Here is a 14466-nt window from a genome sequence, read left to right on the forward strand (position 1 = left end):
AAATATATATAAAATAATAATTAATATTGATATCTCAAAAAATTAAAATTAATTTAATCGAGAGATATGTTATTTTTCTTTTCCAAATTTTTTAACTGATAAGCGTGTTCTGAAATGAATAATTGGCATTGATAATATATATATATATATATATATATATATATATATATATATATATATATATATATCGACAAATAATTGATTAATTTTTTAACATGTCAAATAATTAATAGAATGATAAAAATAACATCTGAATAATAATTTATAAATTTAATTTAAATATATTGACAACACCAAAAAAAACTTACATTATCAATCAATCACATATTGCTATATCATTAAAAATATTTTTTTTTAATTATTACTTTAAAATTTTATTTTAAAGACTATTTAATTGGTTGAGAAAAATATTTTTTTACACAAATTAATAACATGTCAAAATTAAAATCATATCAATAACATGTCAAAATTAAACAAGGTTATGACTAGAAAATTTATCTTTCTTCTTCTTAATACTACTTTCTTTTAATTAGGTATTGAATATTTTAATTGGAAGAAGTTCTTTAAATAAAGTCCATTAGCAATGACCACATGAGCTATGTTTGCTCTCTAAATAACTTATTCTTAAATGTATTTCTCTCAATTCTTTTTTATAAGAGCAAAATTGAAAGTATATATTGCTTAATTTTTATTATGAGAACTATTTTAAAATGTTTCTTAGGTTAATTTAAAAAAATATATCCTTAATTAAATTCACTTATATTTATTTAATAAGTAATTAATAATTTAAGTGTTTAATTGATATTAGAAATAATTATATATATAAGAAAAAATAATGTTATCAACTAAATATTAAACAATTTCCTTAATCCTACTAAATTAGGAAACTGTGTCTTATAAAAAATAAAAAGACTGGAAGAAATATAAGTTATTGACTAATGTTTTACTTTTCTTACAAAGTAATATTATTTTGCAAAAAAAAAAAAAAAAATAGCAATCCTGGCATATAGGTTTCAAATTAAAATTCTAACTGAACTCTTTCAGAACTGGGAAGATCATGCATCTGACTTGAGTCAAGTGCATAATGAAATTTTGTTGTGCATGTGTTGACCAATCAGCAAATGAGATGCCATTCATTACAATTCAACTTATTAATATTTTTGAAGTTACAATATATACCTTAAGAGGTGGGCCTTGAAACCAGAAAATGACTTGAGCAGAGAGTCATGTCCCATCTACATTGATATCATTGTTGCAAATATTTATTATTAGAGAAATTAAAAGGGGTTGACTTAGGCAGTTAATTCAATATACACATCAAGAGAAAACATAATTTTCATAAAATATAAATCTTGAAAACCTTTATATATATATATATATATATATATATGTATAAAATAAAACATAACATTTCAATCTTTGTACCCAATGAGCTTTACAAACTTATACCGTAAAACATAAAGTTAATCCCCTTGTAAGAGTATTGAAAAGAAAATGAACGAAAAGCCTATGATTAAATAAATTAAAAAGCAAAGAAAGCAAACTCATTTCCTGATACTTCAAGTCCTACTTAATTTTGTAGCATTTTAATTTAAACTAATGAAATAAAAAGTCTTCATGCCCTAAGGACACCACAACTACATACTAATATTTATAACAAATATTTACAAGTTTAATATAGTTACGCATAAGTCATGATAATATAACAATATAATTAAACATTAATATGATTTAAGATAACAAACCTATGCCATAAATTTTACGAAGTAAGTGCTTCACCAACATATTATTGCTAAGACATTTGCCTTATGAAAGTTATATGATATATATCTTAAATCATGTTAATGTTTAATTGCTATATTGTCATGATTTATGCGATTTAACTATCAAAATTGCAAATATTTATAGTAAATGTGTGGTAGAGGATGTGGTGTCCTTAGGGTGTATTGAGACCTTTCATCTTGTTAGTTAAAATTAAAATGTTACAAATTAAGTAGGGTTTGAAGTATTAAAAAATGAGTTTGCCTTTTTTGTTTTTAATTTGTTGAGTCCGTTTGTTTAAATTTAAGAAAAAAAAAGTGTTTTTAAATTAATAAGGTATTTCTAATATATATATATATATATATATATATATATATATATATATATATATATATATATATATATATAATTTATTTTTCTTTTCCATCCTACCAGTTGTGTTGATAATATCAAAGAGTGTTTCTATTGTGTTACTAAATACCTTCCCATTACCAGAGGTTTATAGTCACCTTCCCATTCTAATCAATCATGAGGAAAAACATACCTTAGGGTATGAGGAAACCTTACAAATTTGAGTGAAAAATAATGCCGAAAACTACTATAAAATCATATTTTTCACTCTATATTATCAATTATGAGTGAAATTATATTTGATCTCCTTAAACAGATTTGATGCTATTTTTAAAATTTTCAATCCAATAATTAATACAGTCTCTTAAAATACAATGTAAAAAACACTGTAATAGGTTCATATAGCCTAAACTTATGCACGCAAGTTAAAGTCTCAAGTGGATATATAAACAAGGAAAAAAAAAACATAACTACACGATGTGAGACTTTTTCCCTTTCAGAATATCCCATAAAATACATTACATGGTTAAAAAAAATACATCTTTCTTTTACTTTTGTACGTATATTTGATCTTATCCTCCTTTCATTGTCAATATGTATCTTTTATGTCTAAGTTTAATTTCAATACTCTTAAAAATAATTATTGATAATTAAAATTAATTTTATATCATAATTTAAATTATTTATTTAAAGTTCAAAATATAATTTATATTCTTAAATATATCTTTTACTATAAGTTTAGTTACTTTTCCCTTTCATAATATAATTTATAATTACTTTGCATACTAAAAAAATTATTTAATATAATTTTTAAATATATAAAAAATAAACACATATTTTATATAGAATAAATTGTACTTTTAGTCTTTTATTTTATTTTTAAGATTTATTCTAATTTTTATATCATTTCAAATTTATTTTGTTCATTTATCTTTTAATTTTTTTGGTTAATTTAATACTTTTGAAATAATAATTATTTTTAATTTTATAATATGATTTTGAATTCTTATTTAACTAATTTAAATATATTTTTTCATTAAATTCCTTTACATAATAATTATTGAATTTGATTACTATTTAAACTAAAAAGACCTACCAACATAATAAAAATCACGTAAAAAATATAAATTATGCTATCAACTCTACAACAAAATAGATTTTTAGTGGCATTTAATATAATTTTTAGTGATAATAAAAATTGCTACAAAATCTTTTAGCGGCATTTTCACAATAGTCAATGTATGCAGTGTTGTTAAAACATTTAGAGATAATTATTCTAAATGCTGGTAAAAATCCTTATAATGGTCGGAAAAAGTGTATAACTTTTTTTTGACATTTTTTACTTTTTGCTCGATGTAGGACTTGTAAGATGAGGATTGTCTTTTACTTATATATTTTTTAATTGTATTATCTCCTAATTAATTATTTAATCAATATTTGATGTGGGATTTAGATTTTTCCTAATATACCTCCTCAAGTTTAGGGACTATTGAGTTTGGTAATGGTGAGTAATCTGATGCCAACTTAGAATAGTAAGTTATAGGTCTAACTTAACCCTACAAAATAAACTTGTAAAGTGAGAGTTATCATTCATTTATACTCTTTAATTATCTTATTTCTAGTCGATGTGAGACTTAAATTTTTCCAAATAAATAATTGTCGCTAATGATAAATTTTAGTGTGATATAAATATATTTTTAGGTTCATTATATATTAGTTATTAATATTTTTATTAAATAATAAAATAAAATTAATTAATTTATTATTATTAAATAATTGTCGATAATAATCAATTGTAGTGTAATAATATATTACATTTCTTATAATTAATAACATGTTATATCTTTTATATCTAGCTAGCAAGTGAGTCTCTAAACTATCAGGATAATGTTGACCTACACATGCATGAACAAAAGAGGCAGGTTTACCGGCCCTCGTGAACCCAAAAATATTTCTACTGCTATATGACAGTAATTTGTCATGCTTAACACACTATAACTTGTCAAAGATATTGACCATTTGACCATGTATTCAAACCTAATTATTATCCAAATTGTATTTATTTGTCACTAGCCTACTATTATCCAAAATTTATTTATTCGTCACTAACTTTTGTTTTTTTTTTTAAGCAGCCAACTCAACTGTAATAGAGCTGTAGATACTATATGTAATATAAAAAAATGATTAGTAGGATTAACCGTAGAATTCCTAGCAAAAACATATACTACTGTGTCTCTGAACATAAAGAACTTAAATTTTCATATGAGCTCCAAAAAATTCTTTAATATGATTAATTGATATCACTCCTCATTTTTAAATATTTTTGTGTTTGTCATTGATATTGTTGACCAGAAGTTACAATCTCTGTTTCCAAAATAACATATTGAAAACCAAGTTGACAAGTTTAATCATCCACAACATGGCTTGTAGCAAAACATATAAGCTTCTCCTTCCTGCATGCACTTCGAGAAGATATTTGATCATTCAATTTTTGCTGAGACAAACAAACTCGATTCATCTTTTATGTAATAGTCAAAACCTGTCATGCGATCCTCCTCCAAAAACTCACATCAATATTGCATTTTAAAATTAGAGTCTTAGACCAAATTACTTTAAAAATACTTACTGTTGATGAACTTATCTTAAAATAATATCAAAATCTATTATAATAATTATTCATTATTGTTGAGTCATTAATTATTGGATCAGGTGCAAATTTAGTGAAAAACAGCATTCACCTTTTACCTTAGGAGGATCAATTAATTTTATAAAGTTAAATTATATTTAAATTAATTTACCTTCCAGAGAAAAACGAGATGAGTTCCGTTAATTATCTCCCAACGTGATTCTCCATATGAACCATCACTGAATTCCAGCATTTTGAATTCCTTCTCCTCCATAGGCCCCAAGGTTCATAACAAAAATATGAATTTTAATTGTTAGTATATATCATCCATTAACCCGCACAGTTTACAAACCACCTCTTTAAAAGATTCAACATCTATTAACAGAGGATCCATCCAATATGCCACATTCCAATTCAAGTCCAAACTGAAATGCTACTATATATAGGACAAGTAAAATAACTTGGAGTAAATTTCTAGCCTGTTAGTCATTTAGAAACACAATTTTCGCGCACTTACTGTTGATTGAGGTGATAAAATGGGTTAAATTATCAAAAAATCTGAATTTGTTTGATAAAATATAGGATTTGGATTCTGAAAGTAATCAAAGACAACTTGTTTTAGCTCAATATTTTGAAACTTGCACAATAATCCAGCCTGGGTTGAGCTGACATGTTGATTTTGGGTTGTCACTTGCTTTTCTAATTTTATTAAGATAAAACTAACATCTTATGAAAAAATGACTAATTATCTTTTTGTTATTTTATTTATTAAACTAAAATAATTATGACAATAAAAATAATAATTGTTAGTCTTGAATTTTGAAAAAAATAAAAAGTCAACCAAAAAAATAATGCACAGAACTTTAAAATTGCACTATATATACCCTATTCATATTGTAATAATTTTTCTGATTTAATTAGAAGATTGATGTATATCATCAATAAAACTACTAATAACTAAGTAGCAAAACACAACAAAAGGGACAGTATATGAGGAGAACAAACGCATGTGGTGTCCTATATCTTAGTTCCACGTTGCAACATTGAGTTGTAGTTCCAGCCTATTGTGGTTGGTGAGGTTGTGATTGTGAAGAATTTACGATTAAATTACAGATTTGAAATGAGAGTGGTTAGCGTGGTGGGTTCCGCTTGTTTGCTTAAGTACACGTAATTAGCTGGCACTCACTCCTTTTGCCCAATCTTACTTTCACTCTCTTTTCCTTTCCACTCCTTTGATCATATATCATACCATTTGATTTGATATAACCACTAATAAATGTCATTATTATGCCATCCATATACTTTTGATTTGATATAACACTAATAAATGTCATTATTGTGCTACTTATTTCTTTCCTCTTATTATTACACCAGGCTACTCTAGTACAATATATTTTTTCTGAATTATAGTTCTTAGTAAATGATTTTCTCAAAATTTAAAGGATGTATTTAATATTTTGTTTATATAAAATATTATATATATACATATATATTTTCTAATTAAAATAATAATAATTAAAATAATATCAAAATCTAACTATTCATTATTGTTGAGTCATTAATTATTGGATCAGGTGCAAATTTAGTGAAAAACAGCATTCACCTTTTCCAATAATAAAGGCTCAACGTGAGATAATATATATATGAAATCCTTGTTATTATCATTATAATTTTTATTAATATAAAAAAAACTACAGAAATTATTTTTTTTTGGCTTCACTTTTTATTAAACTAGTATTTTAGTACAAAAAAATGATAGTTTAAATGGTTTAATACTAAAGAAAAAAATAATTTAATAATTATATTCTTTAAATAAAAAATAAGGTTTAATCTTCATTTTAAATATAAAATAATGATTTAAAATACTAATTTATTCTAAACTTTAAACCCTAAACAAATAAATATTAACCTTTCTATCAAATCCATTAGATATTGATGGTTGATAGCTTGATGCCAAAGGACTAGGAGAATGTGACTCTTCATTTTATCCGGAGCAAATAACAACCAATTGTCATTATTGATTTATTGCTTACAAAATCAAGTATGAACTTGTTCAGAAAAAAAAAATCAAGTATGAGTTATCAAAGTCACGTAAGATATATGATAATAATCGCAAGCTTGTTTTTTTCTTGCTCATAGTGATCATACGATGCAAAATAGTTGTTCTTCACATAGCTTACTACGAATGTACACATTTTTTGACTGCGAATAATTCTCTTAATTAAGTTTGCAAGTGAACTGGACAAATAAATCACCCGTAGAAAAACAATATTTCACCGCATGGTGGGTTTTAACGGCGTGGCAGCGGGAGGGGAGGGGGAGGTGGGGTGGAGTTGAGTTCCACCAAGCGGGTTGGGAGGGGAGATCGTTGTGGTGGTGTCAAAGGCAGTGGTGGATTGATACATTTTTGTCACATACTTTAAGGAGAAAAGGTTGTGGGCATACTTGTAATTTTACTAACTCCTATATCAATTGATATATGCATATAACCTTTCATATTTCATTGCAATTGCACATAAATGTGTAAGTGGGTCCATTGGAATTTATAACGTAATTGTTGGACCAAATTCGTTAGAAGCAACAATTTTATGAATAATTGAGCAAATACTAATAAATACTTTTAACAAATATCAATTAATGTGATAAAGAAAAAATCAAGCACAAGATTCTTTAATGGAATCATTAGAGGGAAATATCAATTTCGTCTCTTTCTTCATGATAATCATTTATTTACTATTTGAATTATGTGGATTATTGATGCACCATATAAGTGTTGATGTAACATAACGTAATACATCAACACGTCAATGATTAAAATACTAAATTAGTAGTCAATGTATCATATCATCTATCAATTCACAAAGTCAAAATGGTTAATTAATGAAACAATAAAATGTGCAAAAGTTTAAAAATGATATGACAAAATGTACAATTGTATAATTGAAGTGATAAAATTTGCGAAATCATAAAATTTGTGTGGCAAAAATTGTAATTAAGTCAATTTCTTATACAAACCAAAAAGTTTTTGAAATAAAATTAAGTAAAAACTTGTTTGGATAAATTTGTCTAAAAAGTATTTGAAAAAAAATAAGTAAAAAAAATAAAATAAACTTTTTTATAAACTAAAACCAACTCATTAATAAGATAATTTGTAATTTTTTACATAAATTATGAGAGAATTTTCGCAAATTAACTTATACATTAACTAATTTTAGATTTTAGAAAAGCTTATCCCATTTTTTTCTTATCTTTTTCTTTTAAGAAATATTTCAGAATAAGTTTTTACACACACATGCGTAAGTAACTTTATATGAGAATTTTATGTCTTCAAGTCTCACATTCTCATGATTTTATTATCATTGTTTTATCTAATTCTCATAATTCGCATTGTTTTATTATCATTGCAATGTTTCTACGGGTGCATGACATATTAATTTAAGCCACTTCCTCACTAAATGTTTATAAATCACAAATAATCCTTTTGACATTTTTTTTTTTGCAGCCTTACATGTTTCTTGTTGATAAACCACTTCCACTATCGTGGTTCTTATAACATTTGGAAACCTTAGAAGTCGATTTGTGAGCCTGAGTCAAATCCTAAACCAAAATTATAAGAATTTGTTTCGAAAACAAAGCGAAACAAAACAACCTATAGTTGTGAGTTGTGACATTATAAGATATGAGCTGTGGAGAGTGGTTTTAATCGGCTATGGCATGTGCTTAATCAATTAAATTGGCACCAAAGCAAGGTTTGTTTTTGGAAGCATGCATGTGTTTTTGTTCATGTGAGTCTCGTTTTCTTCCTATTTCCACCCTCATTTTCAAAGAACTTTTTTAGTAGGATCTAGTGATATTTTTTATTTATTTGTCTCAATGTCTCTTCCGAATCACACAATCACTGATGTTAGTAGTATTTATTTCTAATCATCCCAATTTCTCATGCAAATCCACTCTACGAAGGAGAGCATTGGCGAATAGGAGTACGAGGAAAGTGTTTGGTGATCCGAAAGTCGAAGGGGATTAAAGGAAGTGAAGTGCAATTAATTAAGTAAAACTAGTGTGTACTGACACATTGAGCATACTAGAAGTGAAACACATACTCCACTACTACATATGCATATGGTAACGTGAACAGGAATACGAAGACAAAAGACGATTAGTTGTTCTTGGTTGGAATTTGGAAACAGCATTGTGGGTAATATGTTTTGTTTTGTCCAGCGCAGAAGAAGCGTCAGATCTGGACTGAGGAGGCGTGTAATGCACGTGTACAGGTTTGGCGACAATTGCATGGAAATGCATGTACTCTTTTGTCAGTGTATCACTGACACCATCTACCAAACACACATGCCCGACACGATGAAAGAAAGTTTGTCAATTTGATTTAACCCACGACTTTGTTTTTCCCATTTCCCCATTATCCAATCACCCTTTTCTATTCAAATTTCAATTTCTTTTACTCTTTCTTTACTTTATACTACTTCTTCACTCGCATCATTTTTCAATGTAGCATCCACACTTTTTATTCATACTCTAAACAATATTATGAACAACATGGGCTTTTTATAAATTATCATTTTCTTTTATTTATTTATTGGAATTTTTTTATATGTATAAAATAATCTAAAATCATATTTATTATTAGGTTGGGAATAATTAATGTGTGATAATTCTAATAAAATAGAAATAATAATTATTTATTTGATAAAACAAATGGAGGAATAGTTGTTACTCACACTTTTCTTTTATCACAAACTCACTTTAAAAAAATCAAGACCGTAAAATTTGAATCAAACATATTTGTTTGATGATATTTTATAATTTAAAGTCTGACAGTTTTCAACCAACTCATAAAATAGTTGTTCTTGCATATAATCAATTAAAGAATATATGCTTAAATACAACTTTATAAGAATTTTTAAGAGTTTATTTATTAAAAAATATTTTTTATTTTTTAGTAAAGAAACTCTTTAAAGTTCTTCTAAATTGTATCTAAAGAGGTTAATAGTTAGAAGCACATAAAGCACATAAAATTTAAAAAGGATAATTAATTTGAATTATTTAATGAAAAATCTTGTTTTTTTAACCATTTAACAATGTAAGATTTAAGAAAATAATATATTTGATGTTTGTGAATCTATAACATATATAAAGGTAGTAACCTTAAATTTTTAAATAATAAAAAAATATCTAAAATTAGTTGTCTTTACAAATCTAAGACTTAAATTCAATAACTTGAGATTTGAGGATTAGACAAAATAACAGTTAATTCAATATTTATTTATAAATATCTTTATGAAATAAGATATGAAGACACAAAGTGTCTTGACCTTACTAATAATTAATAATAAAAATTAAACTATTCTTAATTTTAAGTAATTAATAATTTAATAATTTTACCTATCTATTATGGATAGAGGTATGTAAATAGGGTGGGAAGAGTATATATAGTAACTCTCCACTACTTGTCCCGACAAATAAATATCCGTTTTGTATCCATTATCATATTCATGTGGGTACTCGTTCAGTTGATACTCTCAAATTTTTTCAATAGTCGTGAGTATCAACAAATATTTATTAAAATAAATTATAAATAATTAAAAAATATTTTAATGATAATTTTTATTTGTTTCAATAATTTCTTTAAAAATAATAGTTTAAAAGTTAAAACTTAAATTATTCAAATATTATACACATTTTTATTAATCAAAATACTTCAAATTAAAAATTAAATCTAAGTGTTAAAGTACTTCAATATCATAGTTTAAAAAAATATAATAAACTAAAATAATTCAATTCCACAAGTAAAAATAAAAGTTAAAAAATTATAATATTTCAATGTCACATGTGAAAACAATTTTTTTTCAAATAATATCATATTTTCACTTAATGCATATTATATATTTAAATAAAAATGTTAAATAATTTTATTATAACGGATATTTTGATATCCATCATCATCTCATTTATTAATAGATATAAATAAATCTATTTAAATTATGCTCCAGTACTCATTTAAATTTCTATTATCCATTGTGAATTTTACATGCTGGTACAATTTTTTATTTTGTCATCTCTACTCATCTATTTATGAGATAATATTATTGTAGTGAGTTAATTTATTTTGTTCAGTTTCTCTTACAAATCAAATAAGAATAATAATAATTTATTACTTCTTATTTTAAAATGAAACAAAGATTGTAACAAAAAGATTGAAACAATGATTTATTTTTGTATTGTTTTTGCAAATGATAAACGATAACTAATTGTTTAGGATACAAAAGTGAAACAAAATTAAAAAATATTTAGTATTATCTTTATTTTTATATATAAGACCCAAATATCTTATTTACTGAGATTAAGAAAAATAGTTAATACTTAAAAAAAAAAGTAGTTAATATAGTAGTTAATAATAAATATGTCCTATTTTTAGATTTTTTTAAAAAACTATCCTTATATTATTTTTATTTCCTAATTAATACTCTTCTCTCTTAAGTAACTAGAATGTACATCTTATACTACTTTTCTTTGTTGAATATATTAATATTATTATGTCTCCTGATAAGTTAAAGTGTGTGTTTTTTAAAAGAGTACTTTATAATTAATGTATTTTACTAAATTAAGAAAGAATATTTTAATTAGAGATATTTTAGTCTAAATATAATTAATAAATGAAATAACATATATGAATTCTTATATAAATAAACAAACAATTATAATAATTAAGTTGGGTCTCATAAATATAAGTCTAAAATAAACAGTATCTTATTATTATAGAATTGTGTGTATGAATATAATCTATAAATAAATAACTAGATATAACTCTCTTAAAAAAAATATAACCCATGAATAAATTATACCAATAACCCTAACACTTTTTACTCAATAAAATCAAACATCCTATTAAAAAAAAAACTACAATAATTTATATTTATTATTTATAAAAATTAAAATAACAACATCAAAATTTGAATTTAAGATGTTAAGCATATTATCGTAACTTCTAATTTAAATTTTAATTCTTAGTTAACTAAACTAACTCTCCCTGTTGATAAATTTGTGTTGAGTCAAACTAATTTTATTATATGAATCGTTAACATTGTATTTAAAGTTTTTTTTTATTCGATGGAAATAATGAAACATGACTAATTAGGAGAATATAAGCTGTTTTGGAGAAGAAAAATGGAACAGAAGATGATACCTTGTTTAAAAGAAGGAAAAAAAAAAGGTATTTTGTTAGGTAGAACCCACAAGGTAATAAAACATAAAATATACACGACTTGGGGATGAGGTACATCCGTACAGGTGTATAGTATGTTTTATTTTAATTCTCAAATTATTAACGTGTATTAGCATAAGTGAAGTTTCATTTTTTCTTTTTAATGTGTTTAAGTTTGACATTTCTTAACATCACTTTTCTCTCTTGGTAGATAAGCATCTTTAAAGAGATTCTTTCACGTTCAGAGACTTTAATATTGGACTTTAATATTGGGTGAAACTACTTACGTTAGATTTGTACCCTAATCCTTTAGGTTAATATCTATTGATAACCCATTATTTACTCAATACTCTTATCCATTCAATTTGGTGTCCTGATAGTGTCTTTTAGTTCTACCATTTTTTTAATAAAAAAAATAATTCTTCAATTTATCATAATTTTTTATTTGGACTGATATAAAACATTCTTCCTGCTCCCATTTTTTCTTATAACTTTGACTGATATAAAAATTTCTTAGTCGTGGGGAATAAAAGAAGAATTTATCTTAAATTTTCAAATAAAATAGGTCATTTCCCTTACTTTTTCCCAATTCTTTTATCTCACTATTCAAACATTATTTGTGGAAAGTCTGACATAAAAATAACATTTATATTCATCTCATGTGATTCTATTTAAATCCAATCAATATTTCCTTTAATAACAATACTAAAGACGGGAATAAATTCTTTGGTGGCATATTTACTAGATGAAATTCATCTTAGTTATTATAAAATATGGGTTTAAAATATTTAAGGGTAAGATGATCTACACCACTAGTACAAAAATGACTTTTAAAATCGGAGTTTTAAAATTGGTTATAAGGTAACCGATTTTAAAAGTGACGCGGTGACAATTTCATAAATAATGGCATTACTTATAAAATCGGTTACGTTATAACCGATTTTAAAAGTCTATGACGTTATTTTTAAAATCGGTTATTGGAGAACCGATTTTAAAAGTATCACTTTTAAAATCGGTTCTTGAAAACCGATTTTAAAAGTTTCACTTTTAAAATCGGCTATTGAAGACCGATTTCAAAAGTCCACTTTTAAAATCGGTTTCCAGTAGCCGATTTTAAAAGTATCACTTTTAAAATCAGTTTTTGAACAACCGATTTTAAAAGTATCACTTTTAAAATCGGTTATTGAATAACCGATTTTAAAAGTATTATCATAGAGTTAAACTTCTATCTGGCTCCCATTCTCCCCCAAGCTCCATATTCTCTACTCTTTGCCTTCAATAAGTTAATATATTCCTCTCTTTACTCTATCGGAATCTCATCTAAAGTGTGCAGCTTCTCATTTCCTCAGAATAATACAAGATTAAGGTAACATTGTCTTCTATTGTCTCTTATTTCGTTGTTGTTGGACGAAATTTGTGTCTGGAACGGTCCAAGAACATCCCGTACTGCTTGCAGAACGGGCTGTTCTGCTTGCAGTATGGGCCGCTCTGCAAGTAGTACGGGCCGTTCCAGACTAAACATGTTGGCATTTTTTGAATTCCGGAACAGGCTGTTCCAGTTTAGGTACCCAACTTAGAAAATTAGACCCCTTGTATGTATGTGTTATATATTTGTAGTTTATTAATAATTTGTGATATAATTAATGTCTACCTAGTAATTTAGTGTTTAGAAAAATTAGTTGCTTTATTTGATTTTTATAAATTATTATGATGATGTTATATTTATGCACATATTGAGTGAACCTTAGTTTCCCATTTGAAATTTAATACAAATGATTAAAATAGTGAGATTAACATTCATGGTCTATGTTTATTTTTTTTTATGAAGAATAGAAGTTATGGATAAAAGTTGGTTATTGAATCGAAGTTGGATACATGCATCACGTATAAGTGATGAGTATGAGACTGGAGTAGAATATTTTATTGAATATGTAATACATGCATCATTATTTGTGTACTTTATTTAATAGGATGTTGTTGCCCCACCAAAGTCTATGCTTAACCATTCTAGAAACTAACTTCGATGAAAAAGCTATGGAGATTGGTTGCAGATATGGAAGATGACAATCGACCCAAACAGGTCCCTTGGGCTCCTAAAGTGTTTGGCTTCTGTAGTAATGTCGCGTTGTATATAAGCCAGAGTGACATATTAGAGATTACAAACGGGCACTGCATGCTGAACATATTAATTTTGCAATTGTGGTTATTGTAAGTATTTGAAATAATTTTAATTATGTTTTGTTGCTTTTTTTCTAAATTTATTTCTAACCTTGTAGATTTATCCATAAATTGAGTGTGGATAAAGGGAATGATCACATTTATAGATTTTTGGAACCCGAGTTAATTCAAAAAATTGGGAACAAGACAGAAGAAATTCAAGCTTACATCCAAAATTGGATGTCTGAATCAAATAAAAAAGTTTACTTAGTTCCTTACTTTTCTAAGTAAGTATATTTGTATATAATTGATTATAAATTTTTTAAAAATGTATTGTCTATTACTGATAGTTTCT

This window comes from Cajanus cajan, chromosome 5 (genome assembly GCF_000230855.2).
Source record: "Cajanus cajan strain Asha chromosome 5, NIPB_CcT2T_4, whole genome shotgun sequence".
Classification (NCBI taxonomy): Eukaryota; Viridiplantae; Streptophyta; class Magnoliopsida; order Fabales; family Fabaceae; genus Cajanus; species Cajanus cajan.